Source organism: Diuraphis noxia, unplaced genomic scaffold, assembly GCF_037042655.1.
Source record: "Diuraphis noxia isolate RWA-SAM2 unplaced genomic scaffold, SU_Dnox_SAM2 contig0002, whole genome shotgun sequence".
Taxonomy (NCBI): domain Eukaryota; kingdom Metazoa; phylum Arthropoda; class Insecta; order Hemiptera; family Aphididae; genus Diuraphis; species Diuraphis noxia.
This window is the reverse complement of record NW_028301712.1, coordinates 45835601-45849696: the sequence shown is the minus strand read 5'-3', so window position 1 is coordinate 45849696 and position 14096 is coordinate 45835601. Positions and strand designations below refer to the sequence as shown.

The following is a 14096-nucleotide window of genomic DNA, read 5'->3' as shown; positions in this document are numbered from 1 at the left end:
AAACAAATACATTCTCTAAATTATAATAATTTAATACCTAATAATGTAATGTATAATTTATAAGAATGATTCTTCTATCATGAACCAGTAATTATGAAGTTTTATTTATTTATATAAACAAGAATTATGACTTCATATTTGCTCGCGCCATTGAGCAGCGCCAGTGTTATTATTGTTGTCGTACCATGACTGCACACGTTGTCTCCCTGTCGGCTATGATACCAGCGATATGCTCATATCAGGGCATCAGGCTGATAGTGAGCGGCGTGCGTAGTTCTAAGTTCTAACGGTATTTTTCGTATTATTTTCTTGTGCTTCAATTTGTATTATTTTTGCTCAATATTGTTTGCCGTTTTAATATCCGTTTTTGTAATGTGTCTAGTGCCACCGAAAACCTGTTATTTTAGCTATTTATTTTTACAAGGTGGTACTGCAATATGTTACACCTTTTTTTCATTGGCTTATATATTTTTATAAGAGTTCGGCTAGCCAACAACTTAAAAACATTTTTATAATTTTATTACATTCGTTCTTTCCGGGTTCTTTTTCTTTTCAACTCTCGAGCTGTACGGCCGCTGTCCGAGCCGGTGTTCTTTTCTAACAACGCGCCTTTATTTTCGATATTTTGTTGCGTATCATTATTCACCAGTGGTTGTTGGTCTGGTTTTTTTTTTGTATATTTGCACTGTATCAGCTTTGTAAGTATCACTGTCATTATATTATAAAATTATTAATTACTATTCCCCAATTCAGGGTGGTCAAGACATACTCACAAAAAACACGTGACTCTGTTGGTTGTTGTGTCATGAATTATGTGTTACAGTGAATTATTCGTCTCAACTGGTGGCTCGTTAGTCGCACGTTCTTGGGATTGTCATATTTAATTATTATATGATTGTATTTTTTTATTGTACAAGTGTGTTCATCCCGAGACGGTAGCGTTTTGGTTCGAAGCCGCTAACGGACACCAGTTGACAGGTAACAGGCTGACGAGCCTTTTAAATTTATTAAGAGGACGCTACACCCGCATGTGTTGTCTCCGTCTCACAAGTACGTAACATTGCAAAAACTGTTTTGCGCAGGAAAGAACCGAGAAAGCTACAGTTATAACCAAGAAACGAAATTTTCACCACATAAAAAGGGGAATTTTGTCTGTGCAATATCGTTTTTATTTTTTCAATATCAGAATTACAAAAAAAGTTATTCATGTTTAAAAAACACAAAATTAATATATTATAAAATAATAAGAATTTTTTTTTTATAAGTGATATCGAAAAAATAAAAACGATATTGCACAGACAAAATTCTCCTTTTTATTTGGTGAAAATTTCGTTTCTTAGTTATAACTGTATCTTTCTCGGTTCTTTCCCGCACGAAACAGTTTTTGCAATGTTATGCACTTGTGAGACGGAGACAACAAATGCGGGTGTAGCGTCCTCTTAAGTTATTACATACTAGTAATATTAATTCATACATTGGTATTATATATACATATATATTGCTAATCAAGCAACATTGCATTATACTTGTATTTTTATATTATATTCATATGTGATAATCATTCACATTAATTCATAATATAAATTTGTAAGCTTTTCAAGCATTTTTCCATTTTATCTCTGTTAATAATTATTATATTCATATTATTTCATAACTTATCTGTTAATTATCAAATTGTTTTATTTTTCCTGTTAAACATTACAAAAAATCTAAACTTATCTGTTTAAATTAGAAAAAAAACTTTTTTAGAGTTTTTAAATGAACAAATAAAATTATTATAATATTTAAACAGTTAAAAAATATCTTTAATCCCTGCCAATAATCCATTTTTTTAAATTTATTGTTCTTGAATCAGATTTTTTTATATCGTTTAAAATATATTCATTATTATTTATTTTTTTATTCTTATAATCTATTTGCTTATATGCTATTTTATGTTCATTTAAAAAATCTATAAAATTTCTTTTTTAATATCTAAAATCATGGCTGGTTTTTGCGGCCATGATTTTATTATCATTTTTATTTATAAAATTTATTGGAATTTATGGAATTTGGTGACAATAATAACATGTCCCTGAATGGGGGACGTGTTAAATATAGATAGTTTCTATAGACAAAGTTAAAGACCGGCTTTTCCGGTCACAATTTTTCATTAAAATACATCCTGAAATGCCATATTGTATACAATAAAAACTATAAAAAATCTCATAAAAATAATTTTTTAAACAAATCAAATTTTTTTTCTTATAAATAAAAATAAAAATAAATATAAAACAATGAATCGTAACAGCAAAATGATTAGTCTTTATGAAAAGATAAATAATGCCATTTAAAATCAGAGGAAGTTTATTTATGTACAAAATGTCAAGATTTTAAGAAAATTGATGAATTTAGTAAAAACCAAAAGTGGTGTAAAATTTGTATGAAAACCAAAGTTAATAATGATTTTAAAATACGTGAATGTGGAAAAAAAATGTATTTAAGGTGTTATAGTGCACATTTGACTTCAAACAATCATAAAAAGAGAATGGATAACATGAATACAGAGAACATTTAATATAAAATTATAAAAATAGTTTTGTTATTAAAAATGTAATTCTATAAATAATATAAAATAAAATAAAACATTTTCTTTATAAATAAAAATAAACAATATCAAATAAAATAAAATATTTTTTTTATAAATAAAAATAAAATTGTGTATAATAAATTATAATAAAAAATGTCATCACAGAATCGTACTATTGTATCAGAACATATGAAAGTCTCTGAACCTAAGTCAATAGCAAAAAAATATGAAATAAAAAATGTTTGTAAAATGAAAAAATATTGTTTAATATAAAATATAAAAAAGCTAGTTGTATTAAAAATGTTAGATAAAAACCCCATCTGTAAATTAGAGAATTCATTGTTTACTGAAGAAAGTTATTTTAATAGTTCATTAGAAAGAAGACCAAATGTTTATGATTTGATAGATGTAGTTCAACTGAATGCATGCCAAACTACTAGATTTAGGATACATTAAGCTGAATATAAAATCAATTTTAAAGAAGCATTAATAAAAAATCTAAAAAAATGTAATACAAAATACAAAATTAATTATATAGATAAAGATTTAAATTAAATGGTAAACCTTGCTAAAAACAATTCAGCATAATATGAAGAAGGTGATAGAATAAGTATTGGATTATTTAATCCAAATATAAAAACTCCCATATATACTGGAATGAGATCTGATGATATCATAGTAAACTATGTACTGTAGTTCAGATGTAGATATTTTACGAAGAGGATCTTTAGAATTCAGAAAGCAATTTTTAGAAATAGCTAATATTGACCCTTTTCAATATATAACCATAGCAAGTGTTTGTATGGCTATCTATAGGTCAAAATATTTGATAAATGATACTATAGCTATTTTAGATAAAGAAAAGAATGAAAATTATTCAAAACCATCTATATCATGGTTACAACATTTTAATAACAAAAATATCTGCCACGCTTTAAATGGTGGTGAAAAAATAATAGCAGGATCTAAAGTAGATGGTTATGATGAAAAATCATTAACAGTTTATCAATATCATGGATGTTTTTGGCATGGATGTCCTAAATGCTATAAAGATAGAGAAACTATAAATAATATAAATCATAAAACAATGAAGTATTTGTTTGAAAATACAATTTACAGAAGTATGCAAATAAAAAAATCAGAAAAATGCATTAATCTTGTTGAAACATGGCCACATGGGAATGTGATTGGATAAATAGTAATACATACAAAAAAATGGAAAAAGCTGATAAAGTTGAACCTATTAATCCAAGAGATGCTTTCTTTGGAGGTAGAACAAATGCTACAAAATTAAGAGTAAAAAATACAAAAATGCGTTATATTGACGTATGTAGTTTATATCCAACTGTAAATTATTATGATTATTATCCTGTTGGACATCCTGAAAAAATATTTAAACCAAAAGTATATGATAAAAAATGGTTTGGATTAATTAAATGTAAAATATTACCTCCAAGAAATCTTTATCATCCTGTACTTCCAGTTAAAATAAAAATGAGAAAAAGTGAAAAGTTATTATTTTCTTGGTGTTATAAATGTGCTGTAGGCGAAAAACAAAGATTTGATCATTCTAAAAACGAAAGACAATTTATAGGAACATGGACAACACATGAAGTTAATAAAGCTTTGGAAAAATGATACATTATAACAAACATTTATGAGGTGTGGAATTTTAAAGAAAAATCAACAGATTTATTTAAAGACTTTGTTTAGGATTTTATATTCATGTCTATTTTTAACATTCGCCCCATACGGGTGAGTTTTAGATCCTTTGTAAAATCCCATAATATCTTCTAACTTCTTTGGTTTTAAAAACAAATAAGTTTATGGATTCCATTATTTAATAAAAAAGAAATTTTAATAACTGAGAATTTATTGGAATTTATGGGATTTTGTGATATTGATAACGCGTCCGGAAATTACGGACGCGATAAATATAGAAAAAAATGCATAATTTTATAGAATTCATTTATAAAATTTTATAACATGATTTATAGAATTTTAATTAAATTTCCTTTATTATTTTTAATATCTTTAGAGTGTAAACACCATACACCCTGAATTACCATAGTGTATAATGGTTAAAATGTCATTTGTCACTAATAGTCAAATAATGGAAACCAAATATCTTTGAACCAATTACCTACATTTAAATCATATTTTTTATCATTTAAATATTGAGATATTATTATTTGACATCGCTCCTACGAAGAGCGCGCAGCGGCATTTATTACTATTAGAACAGTTAAAAACCCCAAAAAATTCAGAGAGATTCGAACCCGCTACCGATAGGGAGCATGCTGTCGCATTAACCATTAGACTACAGGCATTTGTCGATATTAAGTAGGAAAAAGGTATATTTAAGAGCACATATTATATTATATTAAATAATAATATTACTAGAAATTATTATTAAATATTGTTAAATTATATTATGTTTTAATAAAACAACTTTTTAAAGAATTAGATTTTTTACATTTTGCAGACAATCTTTTTAAATTATTTTTAGTAATAATTATATGTGGATTAATATTATCTGTTTTTTGTTTACATTTAACACAATATTTATTACCCATTTATAAGAAATTAAATTAATATAATGTTTAATTATACTGTATACTTGTAGCCGTTAAATTGTGTCTGCTTTAAGTATTTTTCTCTAGGGAAAAAGTTAATAGTTTCTTTAAAATTTGCTTCTTCTAAACATATACTATCATCGATTATTTTTTTAGACTTATACATCAATGTCAATAGATTATAAAATTTATAACAAATTCTGTATTCTATAATTCTTTCACAAAGCTTAAAGGATTTTTCAAAAATTTCTACAATACCGTTTAATAACGAAAACATTATTAATAAAGGTAATAAAAAATAACCAATTGGACCAATTGTACTTAGAAACAATTTTAAAGCTAGTAGACAAAAACTGACTTTTGAATAATAATTGTAACTTTTTCTATAAACTAACATATTTTTTTCTAAATACGTTTCCATTTAAATATAATTATTTATGACAAAGATTATGTCAAAACAAAGATTTGATCATTCTAAAAACGAAAGACAATTTATAGGAACATGGACAACACATGAAGTTAATAAAGCTTTGGAAAAATGATACATTATAACAAACATTTATGAGGTGTGGAATTTTAAAGAAAAATCAACAGATTTATTTAAAGACTTTGTTTAGGATTTTATAAAAATTAAATTAGAAACTTCAAAACATAATTATAGTTCTAATGAAGAGTATATAAAAATAATTTTTGATAAATTGGGCATATTATTAGATAAAGATAAAATAGGATATAATCCAGGGAGACGGGCTGTAGCAAAAGAGTGTTTAGGTAGTTAATGGGGAAAATTTGGACAACGACAAAAAATGAAAAAAACTGAGTTTGTTACAGACCCACAAAAATTCTAATTATTAAACGATAATATGATACAAATGTGTTATAATTATAAAGATTATTACGTTCAAAATTTTCATAATACAAATATTTTAATAGCTTTATTTACAACATCTAGTGCGAGATTAAGATTATTTAAAATGTTGGATAAATTAGGTATATCTGTAGTTTATTTTGACACCGACTCTATTTTCTATATAGATAATGGTGTTAATAAAATTAAAACAGGAACATTATTGGGAGAATGGACTGATGAATTAGGGGAAAATGTATATATAACAGATTGGGCATCTACAGGTTCTAAAAGTTATTATTATAAAACAAATGATAATAAATTTAAAACTGTTATAAAGGGTTTTACTTTAAATTATCAAAATTTATTAAAACTTGATGGGGATCAATGATAAAATTAATTGAAGAAATTAATAATAATAATAATATAGAACTAGAATACAATCAAATAACATGTAATCCACTTAATAAAACAGTTACAAAAAGATTCTCTTTTGAATATGATAAAAGAATAATATTACCAGATTATGATACAATACCATACGGATACAAATTATAATCATTCAAATTTTAATTCTAAAAATTCTATAAATTAAAATATGTAATTCACATTTATAATAATGATAGCAGTATTTCTTCTTCATAAACTGTACCTTCTATATCATAAATTTTATAATAAACAACATTTGATTTAATAACATTTTCAACTGTAAATATTTCCTTTGACCAATTTGTTTTTAATTTATTTCTATATACATCAATTATTGAGGATAATCTAACCATATCATTTATTTCAAATTTAGGCTTAGAATTACTTATATCATAGTTATAAACAGTAGACAGTAGATCATTTTAACTTTTCTTACTTACATCAGCAGGTTTCATTTTTATTGTTCTATGGTATGTATTATTATATGTCTTAATAATCTTTGGTAATTCAGTAATCCATACATTGTTTAAATAAAGTACTTTTTTAAACTTATCACCTAATGTTCTGTTAAAACGTTCTATTATAGATGCCTTTTAATCGGTACCTGTACTATACATTGTTATGTTATATTTATTATTTAGTATTTGTTTTAAATCTTTATTATAGAATTCGTTACCCTTAACTACATGTAATTTATTAGGTACATTATGTTTAAATATTTGTGAAAATGCCTCAGATACTTCCGATCCACTTTTTGTTTTCAAAGCTACAGAATAAACTGTTTTAGAAAATGTATCAATAACATTAAGAATATACTTAAAACCATTATTAGCTTTATACAATGTCTTATGATTATCATTAACTTTAATTTCATTATGTTTATTCCTTAAATTATAATTGGGATCACTATTTTTAGATTTCGGCCTATAAAAACAGTACAAATCAGCTTGTCAAGTATCATTTATACCTCTTTGTATAAAATGTCTTGTTTCAAAATTTTTTTCTAGCTGGTTTAAATAATTCATAAGCTTCTATAAGTTCTGGTGACTTTGATATATTATTCTTATTTGTCTTACATATTTTACATACTGATAATCTCCTATATTTATTATTTTTTAAAATAAATTCAGGAATACCTATACTTCTAGTTTGTGATTTACATTTACAATAATCCATTTATTTAAGATATATATTTTTTATATATTTTCTCTAATTGTATTATTGGGAATATCATAAAAAAATTCTGTACCAGACACTAAACAAATGTAACAAATGGTATTAACAGGCACATCTTCATTGAAGTCTACATGCAAGACAATACTTGTTTTAGATCCAGAAATCTGTGATGGCTGCCTACTCATATTAATTACAAAAAATGGTCTGGTATCTTTAAATTGTTGTAGAGTTATATACATTAAAGATAAATCTCGATGTAATCTATTATAAACTTTTTTATAATCCATTAACATATCATAAGCAATATTAAATTTTTCTTTTTTAAAATCTAAATTCAATAGTTCTTCCGGATATCTATTACTATCAATATCCAACCAAATATTTTTCAAATTACAATTATTAAACTGTATTGGATCTTTCAATATTGGTAGTCTAGTTTATCTGTTTGAAAAGCTACAATAGCAAACAAAGGATTATGGACATTTCTATACATATTTGTTATATCTTTAGTTAATGTTTTACCAGTAATATTTCTATCTTCAATATATTGCCATGATTTGAATCTAAACATATATTCATTTCTTATGGAAAGTAAAGTTAATTCTTTTATCAATTTAATTTTATTCAAATCAGCATAAGTCACAATTGGAATCCTTATATTAAACTCATCAATAACAATTTTTCCAACACCAACTAGATCACCTTTTGCATTTTTTTCTCTAAATAAAGCATCATCATCAGAACTTCTTATAAAACTTATTTCAAAGCCTCCTTTATATATTGGATATTCTATATCTTTAAAAAATCCTAAACACAAATTAGATAATTTACCAACAGCACTAAAATAGCAACCTCCAGTAAATTTTGCCTGAAATCCACTATTTATTGTTGGATCACTAAGATCTGCAGAATAACTAATTGTACCTTTAATAAAACTACATCTTCCAACATTATCAATTGAATATATTTCTTTACCATGTTTCTTAACCCACATACGCTTAATCAAAAATGCAGGAAAATTATCAATTAAAATTACAAACACAAATCCATTCAAACAAAAATGGAACAAAATTATCAACTAACAATATTTTTGAATCTGCTGGGTAGTTATTACCATAAGATTGTAAGACAGAGCCAGAAATTTGATACTTTGCTTTTTTAATATTTAAAAAACTATTTTCTTCCTTTATATTATAAGTAGTGATTTGATTAGGAGAATTAAGATTTGATGAAGATATAGGCCAATACACCTTATCTTGTTCACGGATAATAGCATGGCCATAATTAGCAAATATATTTTCCATTTATTAGGAAAAAATTTATTAAAGTTTATAATTCTGAATAAAATCTAAACATAAATGACCACATATAGGTGGATCATTATAATTTTGCAATTGTTCAGTGTTGTAATATAAATTATCTTTTCCTAAATAATTTACAATTTCTTTAATTGGAATTGAATCTCCATAAGAGTCAAAATATACCTTTGTCTTATCATTTTTTAACCACGCCACCCAATGTGAACCAGGTTGATTTGAATTATTTAAATTTAATATTCCACATTCATTTTTCCAAGGCACTACAGGTAACTCATCTTTCATAAAACAACCTCTAAATTTTTTTATATTTTTTCCTGCTTCAATAATGTCATAATTAGTTAATGGTTTTATTTTTTATTTTTTTTTAGTCCTGAACCAATTTGTAATGTCTTAATATTTTTAACATGCTCTTCCATTGCTTTATTATGTCTTTCTGCCTCATCTTGTTTTAATTTCTTATCTTTTGCATCGATAACGGTATTTGCAATAACACTAGCACCTCCGGCTAATGCACTAAGGGCTCCTATACCTGCTATCAGGGTTGGGCAGTATCAAAGATACAATTGTATCTTGTATCATGATACATAATTTTAAAGTATCACGTATCATGTATCATGATACATTTTATACCAGTATCTTGTATCTTTTTTGCCAAAAGATACAAGATACTTTTATTGTAAAAATATGTACTGAATAGTACCAAGACATTTTGATTTTCGATATTAGATAATTTCATCGTGGATTGTATTTTTACGAAAAATTGTCCAGGTGCAATCGAGTTAAAATTAACGATAACGAAAAAATATACCACATGATTTTATAACTTGTAAAGCTGTAAGATAATTTGAAAAACATAAAATTAAATTAAGGTGCCCGTATATCCGTAGCCCATATACGATATACGTATCTACAGTTATATAGATAATCACTCAACTGAAATGTCCATTCTCATAAAATATGAATCCGCTACCTAGATATTTTGAGTGTAACTGTCTATCAGTGTAGGTATTCCCGCATAAAATAGAATATAAAAGTAAAGATAAGCAATTACAGTATACTATTCGAATTGTTAATTGTTATACCATTCTATACATTTTACTATTCGTTCTGTCTTCAGTGTGACTGTGTCAACTGGCCGTTGGTGTATTTCTATTATATAGTGATGTAATAGTTATAAATGTATAATGTGTTCCTACCTATTGACTTAGTGTATTATTTAATATAATTATGACTTTATAAGTATTTACGTATTGACACTACAGTGAATTATGTATAGATGTTTTAAGTTTAATAGTAAATACAATTCGATTGGAAATATAAAAGTATCTTTGATACATGTATCTTGTATCTTGTATCTTGTATCTTGTATCTTTTCTACATTCACAATGTATCTTGTATCTTGTATCTTGATACACTAAATGCATGTATCATATATCATGTATCATGATACTTTTTTTTGAATATCTTGCCCAACCCTGCCTGCTATAATAAGAAGTAAAAACCCACCTACTTTATCCTTATTTCCAAATTGAGATTTTGTAATTTTTAATCTCACCCCTTTTTTATATTTAGTTAGCTTACTTTTTTGTCGATCAGTTAAATTAAATTTGTTTTTTCCATTACCAATCTGTGTATGTTTTAATTAAATAACAACATCAATCTTATTTTAGAGCTTTTTCTAGCTTTTACAAGCTTTTTTACTTGAGAATCATACAAATCTAAATTCATTTAATATAAATAAAATGTACTAAAAAATTAAATAAATTCCATACCAAAATATCTCATTGCTTTCATTGCATTTGTGGTGACAAAAGCAGCTGTTTTTTCACCTGTAGATACATCTGAATCTAAAAATCTATCCCATGCTTTATTTTCCAAAATGTTATATAAATTTATGTTTTATAAAAATAATCATGTTCCATTGCTGCCACATCTAGTTTATTTACTGGTTTTTTATTTTTTTCTAAATCAGTAAAAGGACCAAGATAATTATAACCAGGCCACTGTATTTCTGGCATAAATTTATTGTTTAAAAGATTATTCATAAGACCTGATCCTTCTACAATTTTTTCAGGCAAACTTGTTACATAAGATTTAAATACTCAATTCCTCGTGAGGTATTAGCTAATCTTTCCAATTCAGAAGTAAAAATATGCACAATATCAATTTTTTCATTATGAAAATTATTATTTCCTGCTTTTTCTTCACTAGCAATAAAATATAATCTTTAATAATTCACATAAATTATGTATATATGTATACTCAATAGGATCTTCTGTATATTTTTTTAGACCACTTTCTTCTTTTTCTTCTTCTTGTGAAACAGTTTCTACCTGATTTTGTACGTCTTTATTGGTTTTCATTTCTTTCCAAATAAGAGAAATCATTTTAAGATATTTTTCCCCTTTACTTGACTTAACTCTTCCTGTATCTCTATCATTGTTTTGATATAATGAATCGGTACTAATTAATATTTCTTTATAATTATTTAAATCTTTTGGTGTGTAATACTCTGGTGAAGCATAAATAGAATAGCATAACATTCTAAATAATCCGTCTGTTCCTTCATATGTTTTTCCATTTACAATTATATTATCATATTTAAAATTTACTACATCTTTCCCAATCATATAATTATCAGTAACTTCATTATTATATATACCAAAATGCTTATCTTTAGCACGAGGTAGATATTTGTATATTTTTTGATGTTGTCATTATTTTTGGGGACATATTTTTTTCTAATTGGTGATCTTATTTCTAGAGGTGATATAGTACCTAAAGTTGGCTTGATTGGAGTATTTGTACCATCTGTCAGCCTTAATATTTCTGATTGTCTATATGGAACCATAATTTTTTTCATATCTTCGTCTGTTTATTTATTTATATATTTATTAATAAATTAATATTTTTTTATTTATTTCTTTAACTTCATTAACTGCATTTACAATATTTTTTAATTCATTTGTTACTGGTCCAAAAGATTTTTCCTTTTCTTCTTCAGTATATATGTTTCTCAAAGCTGCATTTTTATACAGTTGGTCAGGTCATCTTTAAGTTGAATTATTTTGTTTACTTCCTTAATTGATATTTTTTTCGCTACAGAACCTCCTTTTTTGCTATCTTTTTCTAATTTTTTCTTTCCTTTTAAAAAAATATTCTTCATCTTTTATATCCATTTAATATGAAAAAATTTAATAAGCCTTCAACATATACGTTCAACGACTAAATAAACGTATACATTCAACGATGAAATAAACGTTAAACTTTCAATGATTAAATAAACGTTAAACGGTTACTTTCATAAACGGTTAACGTTTACGTTCAATGTCTAAATTTATGTTCTCAAATTTATTATAAATACGTAAAGATGTTAAATCAATTGATATAAACCCAAACTTATTTTTCCAGCAAGTTGAACATAAAGATTTAAATTTATCAAAAGCTATATCATTGCTCAAAAAATCTTTTCATATTCTCCCAATATAAAAATCTGACTGCTTAAATATAATTAAAAAAATTACAATTTGTTCTTATTGCTTTTAAATCTAATAAACTATAATTCTGACTTATATAAATACATGAAATATTTTTAGATCTAGATCTTACAAAATAATCTTTTATTCTATCTTGTTTATCTAAAATATAATCATCAAAAACAACTAAACTATCTGATTCACAATCATCAACAGATACTATCTCTTCATTAGATATATATGTCTCAACATCATCCACACCATCAAATACATCTTTCATTTTTTCATAGATTGGTTGCTTAATATTCTTTGTAAAAATATAAAGATTTTCAAAAAGAATCCAATACTTAATAATAATATTACTTAATAAATTTGTTTTCCCGACCCGGACGATCCTATAATTAAACATCTCATAGGTATTGGAAATATTGGTTCTGATATAATATTATCATGTAAATGAAACAATGTAATTTCATATTTTTTATCCATTTAATATAGAAAAATAATATAAGCTTAAAAATTCAATTTCCTATTAAATTTTTCTCTTACTAAATATAATATAAAAAATAAAAATATCTGAATTAAAAATGTCTGACGCAATACCTTTAAAAGTATATTTAAATAAACAGGGTTACAAATATAAATATATTAAATTATTAGAATTGGAAATGAACATAAAGTATGAAGTTACTGCTTTTGAAATTATTAACACTAATGGACAGGATAAAGTACCTATCTGTTGTGTTGGATAATAAATATAAACTCTTTTTACCAAATAGATATTTAAGAATTATCTCTAACAATATATATGAAATGATAGATTTTCAGTGGAATACGTTTTACATATATTACAGATATGTAAAAATGTTTGATAATGGAGATACATATTATCATTTAGAGTTTGAAGCTGATATTGCAGATAATTTACTAAAAGAATTAAATACAGAATATTTCACATACAATATATACAATTATCTGATCTAAATATCAATGAAAAAAATTGAATAACATCCTTTAAAAAAATAACTACAAAATATGGAGAAAGAGTTTCTGTTTTATTAAATAATAAACATATACTTATATTACCTTACAGATTTGTTAACACTATCTCTGAACAAGATATAGATAGATATAATGGTGAAATGTATATCATGTATAAAGGAAAAAAAGTTCCTGACAATGGGAAATCAATCGATTTGATAGAATTTGAATAACTTATTAACATTTTTTTGCTAATAAATGAAATTAATTAAAATCATAAATGGTTCTATTCATTTAGAACATTATATACATAATGAAAAACAAAAAATGTCTATTGGACTTTAAGCTTTCTCATTTCCCAGTTCTGATAATTTAATTAAAATTGAAAAAGATTGCCAAGTTACAATTAACAATAACATAATTAATATCAATAAAGGTCTATATACTAAAGAGCAACTAAATAAATTAATCAGTCCTTTGGTATAAATCTTTTGTTGATAAAAAGGTTAAAATTGAATCCCCATGTTACTATAATCTAGATGAAAACTTAAAAAAATATCCGGGTTTTAAAGATCTAAATTTTATAAAGACAAGTAACAAAAGAATGATTTACTATCCTACTTCAGATAAAAAATATATAAATATAGAGAAACAATGTGAATATAGATTAGGTCGAAATGGTCAAATCCCGTTAGGTACAATATTTATAGGTGTATATTCATT

General features: G+C 25.0%; 1 protein-coding gene across 5 annotated transcripts in view; it reads left to right on the top strand.

Annotated features, from left to right (window-relative positions):
- The first annotated feature begins 326 nt into the window (after positions 1 to 326).
- The window catches only part of LOC149058528 (protein cereblon-like), a 48905-nt gene continuing 35135 nt past the window's right edge, over positions 327 to 14096 (top strand). For 2 of the 5 annotated variants that reach the window (XM_089221238.1, XM_089221237.1), the window contains exons 1-2: positions 328 to 698; positions 754 to 978. The gene's annotated coding sequence lies outside the window, so the exon portion shown is untranslated. Of the gene's footprint in view, positions 979 to 14096 lie in introns of all 5 variants that reach the window. The other 3 variants (XM_089221234.1, XM_089221236.1, XM_089221235.1) reach the window with 3 other exon arrangements.